General features: G+C 40.9%; 1 protein-coding gene across 11 annotated transcripts in view; it reads left to right on the top strand.

Annotated features, from left to right (window-relative positions):
- The window catches only part of Bdnf (brain derived neurotrophic factor), a 52,344-nt gene that overhangs the window by 42,134 nt on the left and 4,210 nt on the right, over nucleotides 1-6,000 (top strand). The gene's annotated exons all lie outside the window — the stretch shown is intronic.

Genomic DNA, 6,000 nt, shown 5'->3' on the forward strand with positions numbered 1-6,000 from the left:
CAAATGCAACTGAGGGTGATCCTTCAACAATGGCCTTCCATGGCCTCTCACAGTGCCAAGCCTCAGCTGCTCACCATGACCCCTTCATACCTTCAAAATCAGTACCACCTGGGTGACTCTGACACATTACCAAGTACAGCTGAAGCACAAGTTACAACCTTGGCCGTCTCTAGAACAGAGATTTTTTTGTGCTCTCAGAAAAGACTTCCCAGATTTCACCTCAGTAGTTCTGGTCTCCTCTTAATCACCACTAATTTTTTTAGCTCCAGCTAACTAGCACCAGTTGTCCCAGTAGTCCCTTCTATACTTGACACTAAAGTCAGAGCCACATGGACAAAGCTGCCAGAGTTCTGCTGCTTGCTGGGGCTGGAAGATGCCACCCCACCCCCCACCCCTGACCCCTTACATTTTATTCCCAGCTTTCTGTTTTCCAGCTTTCTTACTGCCTAAATTTGGCTGTCCTATAACTTGCTTTGTAGGTTGACCTTGAACTCAGGGATCTGAATGACTTTGTTTCCTGAATGCTGGAGTTAAAGGTGTATACCACCACACCTGGACTGAAGTTTTTCTTCATCTAGAACCTGCTCTGTCCTAGGCTGGCCTTGAACTCAGAGATCTGCTTGCCTTTGCCTCCTGGTCTAGACCTAAACTTAGCTGGGTGCCCCTAGGTCACCACTCCCTTAATTCAACTTAATATCCTTGACCACAGGATTCAGCTCCATTTCACTTCCTGGTGCCTCTTTAATACCATATTTTTGGTATTTTTCCTTTCTAATCTTATTACACTTGTTCAAAACACTCTTCATGAGACTTAATCAGAGAACAAAGTCTCTGCTGGGTTTGTTTGTGTGTGTGTGTGTGTGTTTGTTTGTTTTGAGATTTCCTTTGTCAATGCAATTTTAATATAAATCTCTTTACCTTAGTCTCAGTTAGAATCTTTAGACAAGAGCAAAAAGCAGCCACATTCTTCATCAAAATACCACAAAACAGTCTCTGGGCCACATACTAAAGTTCTCCACTGAAACCTCTTGGGCCTGGTCTGCATAATTCAAATCACTCACAAAAAAAGTCTTCCACACTCCTACTAGGATAGCCCATTAAGCTTGACTTAAAGCATTCCACTAGTGTCCAAATCCAAAGTCCCAAAATCCACATTCTTCCAAACAAAAGCATGGTCAGACCAATTACAGCAATACCCCAGTCCCTGGTACCAACTTCTGTCTTAGTTAGGGTTTTACTGCTGGGAACAGACACCATGACCAAGGCAACTTTTATAAGGACATTTAATTGGGGCTGCCTTACAAGTTCAGAGGTTCAGTCCATTATCATCAAAGCAAGAGCATGGTAGCATCCAGGCAGGCATGTTGTTGGAGAAGCTGAGAGTTTTACATCTTCATCTGAAGGCTGCTAGGAGAAGACTGGCTTCCAGGCAGCTAAGACTAGGGTCTTAAAGCCCACACCTACAATGGCACACCTACTCCAACAGGGCTACATCTCTTAATAATGCTGCTCCCTGAGCCAAGCACATTCAAACTACCACAATGTGGTTTTAATAGGTCTATACCCTGTATGACAGAATTAAACATTAACTGGTCTTTCTTTAACATTATCATTATCCTTGCTAGTTATAAGACTGTCTAAGATAAGCCAACCTGTCATGAAACTGTGTTTTCTTCTGCTTACATACACAAGACAAAGAGATTAGGAATAAATAAAGCTTGTATAGGCCTCTATCCCCATTATCCTGATTTGCTTGTATGATTATTTGTTTCTTCTCAATTTTGTCCATGAAAATTTAGTTCTAACATGACTAACTTAAAGGGAGAAAACACTTTTCTTGGCTCACACTTCAGAGATTTCACTTCATGATCAACTGCCTCCACTGCTTCTAGGCCTTTACAAGGCAGAATGTCACATAGCCCCTATTTCCTATGGCTTCTACCTTGCCCCATTGACCATTTAATTATTAATCTATCAATAGATATACCATTTATGAGATCAGAGCCCTCATGATTTATTCACAATTTAAAAGACCCACCTCTACACCTAGCTTCAGTGAGAACCAAGTCTTCAACTCATGAGGGGAAGATCTAAATGATGACAATGATTAAAAACAGTTCTAGTAGTATCTTTATCATGCTGGCTTTAGAAAGCTGGCCTTTGTGATATGTGATCTATAACTCTGTGATATATAACTATAGAAAATGGTGCCCAAGTTTTGTAAGCTCCCTCCTTGCCATACACGTTCTCTTCCCTGTGATTAATATTCTAAAACTGGCATTAAGTTCTGGTAGCAAAAACATGGGTGAGGAGACCTGTTAGTTTTGTGACATTTGACAGAGTTAGAAGTGTAACTGCTGTAACTGTGTGATCACGATGATAGTAACTTAACTTCTCTTTGTGACAATCCAATTTGATGACGATTATGAATGTTCTGCAATCTTTTAGTCAACACAAGTTGTTGTGGAACTACAGTAGAGGAGCAAGCTATCATGCATATTGTCCCGGTTGGATTTTAGGTCTTGTGAGTCACACTTCTAACTAAACTTTCTTTTTACTTTTTTTTTTAATGTAGCATGCATTATACTGACTTTACTGAGATGAGGCTAAGAAAGTCTTCCTAGAACTCTCTAGGTATTGATTGTTGTTAAGCCTTGGAAAAATTAGTATCAGTGAATTAAATATAAGTAGACATAGACTGATGATCTACTTAGTAGTGCCACATGACCCCTTTGTCTTTGGATGATGAGATTTATCTGGAATTGCATTAGGTTTTGTCACCATCAGAAGTATCTAAGAGAAAAGGTTGAAAGGAAAAAAGGTTTATTAGAGATCTCAGCAAATGGCTGTCATGGAGGGGAAGGGCATAGTAGAGGAATGATTCTTACCTTGCAGAACCTGGAAAGCAAAGAGAAAGGGGCCAAGGACAAAATACCCTTCTCAGGTACCTTCCACTGACTGATTTCTATACCAAAACCCTACTTCCTAAGGTTTCTACCACTTCCCAAAGTACACACCAGCTGATGACTGAGCCTTAAACATAGGGGTCTTTGTGGAGCATTTTATCTTCAAAGCACAACAGGGCTGCCCAACATATCAGGAGCCATGATTTCAAAAAGTAGAGCTTGGCATGATGGTACATGTTGTATTCCCAGAACTTCAGAAGCTGGGACAGAAGGAATGAGGCTGGAGCCAACCATCCTGGAGGACATAGCAAGAAACATACAATAAACAGGAAAAGTGGGTCATGCCTTTGTGCTCACATAAAAGCACCGAGTTACTTTTCAAGGCATCTTCTAAAGCCTTGTCAACAAATAGGCCAAAAGAATTGCTGAAGTACCACTCAAAGGGGATCAGAGACGTGGAGCTGTGTATGTTGCCACCTAGCTAATTACATTATCTCTTTAGATGCTCAGCCTGGAAGGAAAGCTATGTGTTGACTTAGAGAGGAAGCCGAGTCACATTGACTCAGATGTCAACTGTGCACTTGGAATGTGCTTACAGAATTGCTGAGAGAATGATAGCCGGAGCCTTGGGTGCTTTCCTTATCAGGATATTACCCATAAAAACAATAAATAAGAGCCATGAAAGGCTGAGGAAACCTCATTAAGTATATAAAATGTATCATTAGAAGACTCATTGGTGTAACAGTAATGAGACAAATCTCTAGCTCTGCAGCTAAGATGCCTCAGTGCCTCCAACCATTTAAAAGCATTCAGCCTTTTAGTAAATGCTTACAAAATCGACATCTCATTGCTTCTAAAATTCACCTTCTGCTTATTTCAACATGTCAGATTGCATTGTGTCCTCTTGTAGTATCACCTTGTGATTCTTGGTCAGCCAATCATTATATCCCTACCATTGCCTTCATCCATTTCTTTTGTTTTTCTGATTGATTTTTTTTAATGCACCTAAGGCGTGTGTGTGTGTTTGTGTGTGTGTGTGTTTAAGATGAAAATAAAACATGGCATATAATGTCAAATCTTCACCAATGTGATATAGATGACTAAAATATTTATTTATTTATTTATGGATAGGGTCTCACTGGTTAGCCCAGAACTAACTATGTAGGATAGGCTAGCTTTGAATTAATAAAGATCCACTTGTCCCTGTTTTCTGAGTGCTGGGATTAAAAGTATGCACCAATATAAAACAGTTTAAATATGTATTATTTCATTGGTCTAAATTTGAAGATCCCCTTGAGTTCTTTAAATATAGACTTGTGATATTAGGAGAAAAGTCTCCCTCAATGGTATAAGTACCACCTGCCCAGATCAGAGACCTCCATGTAGGGTCCATTTCTGTAATGGTGCTGGATACAAAACACTCCTAAACTTTTAGATATCAGCAGAATTAACAGGTATATTTTCCTCAAACCAATTTGCCTTTCTAACCTTAAATTACCATGTGGTCCGAGCAGTTCTTCTCTCTCTCTCTCTCTCTCTCTCTCTCTCTCTCTCTCTCTCTCTCTCTCTCTCTCTCTCTCTCTCCAAATTACTAATTATTCATATTGGACTTTTGCTGGTCAGTAGTATAAAACACACAAGCAAGCAAACATGAATTAATCTTCTCTGGGTAATTTACAAACTCATACCGGTTCATCATGTCCAAGCTCAAGGCTGCAAAGATACTCTATAGAAAACAGCAATAACAAAAGTTCCTAGGACACAAGTGACCCTTGGCTAAGGGTGAGGTGGCTATCAAGCAATGGAGATGCTGTGCAGAACAGCGGAGACAGCTTTAGGCAGTGTCCAGACTCCTGGGGAAGGAAGATATGCGCCTTCTTCAGAGAGATGCTGCACTAGTCTCAAACCATTGCCTGACTGTGAGTGTGAAATGTTGTTTCACTCATTTCTCCTTCTGTCTGGCTGTGCTTGAGTAACTAGCTCTGTGGACAACTTCTCTTACTGTGGCTGATGTGTGGAGGCTGTGCACATATACGAAGTCGGAAACTGTTATGTGCATTGCTCTCCTGAGGGGAAGAGTCTCAAGATAATGGTGATGCCACTGTAGAATTGGAAAGAGCTTTAATGTCCCACTTTGGCAAGAATTCCCATAGCTTGTGTTGCGTAAGCTGTCTGTGCACTGTGCCCTATTTCACTGGAGGTAGGTTGTTCTTGTGTTCAGCATCTCATTGTGAGCAGAAACATGCTTCCTTCTGGTGGACTTACCCTGCATAATGAATGCTGAGTGTGTATGTCTTTACAAGTCTATGTTCCACAGCCAATAAGTAGAAAGAAAGTTAGCCTATTAGAGTTAAAGAGATGCTACTCGTTACTACTAAGAGGCAGAATGCTTCCGGTAAGTAATTCAGAAGTCTTCCACCACCTGATGTAAGCTTGGTTTGGTCCATAGGTATGTGTCAATTTTGCTTGTTATTCAATTTTAGTTGGGTTTGCGGAGTATGCTTATAGATGCAAGCCAAATTTAACTTTGAGGTATGTTATTAAGTGACTCTGTAGGAAAGTTCAAATGCACAGAAAGAAGTACTAGATGCCAATTCAAAAGCGTGTAAAGTACTACTCAGCTTTGTAAAGGTATGACAACTCAGTGTCACACACACACACACACACACACACACACACACACACACACACACACACACACTTGAGAAGGGGGTGGAGTTCTGCTAATGAGAAGCTGAGCTCTCTGTGGTTTGCCAAAACAAGCCATCAAAGTGCCCTCTGAGTCTGGAGAGATGTCTGCTCGTGAAAGGCATTGATCCTGACTTGAATGCCTTTCCTTGAGGACTGTTCCAGCTTTCCAGCTTTCTCTTAAAAGATACATTGTTTTCATCCCTGCCTCAGGCATGTCATTAGAACAAACCTATTGAAAATGAATTGTTTGGAAATAAGCAAAACCTTCACAGATGTAGTAAAACGTTGGAGATGGGATCTCTAGTTCCTTAAGTTTCTTCATGAGACCGGGCAAGTCCTGTGTGGCCTTTTGGTTCCTTATCCGCAAAACATGGTGGTCTACATCGCCTCTAGGAGGAAAAGG

Source organism: Mus musculus, chromosome 2 (genome assembly GCF_000001635.26).
Source record: "Mus musculus strain C57BL/6J chromosome 2, GRCm38.p6 C57BL/6J".
Taxonomy (NCBI): Eukaryota; Metazoa; Chordata; class Mammalia; order Rodentia; family Muridae; genus Mus; species Mus musculus.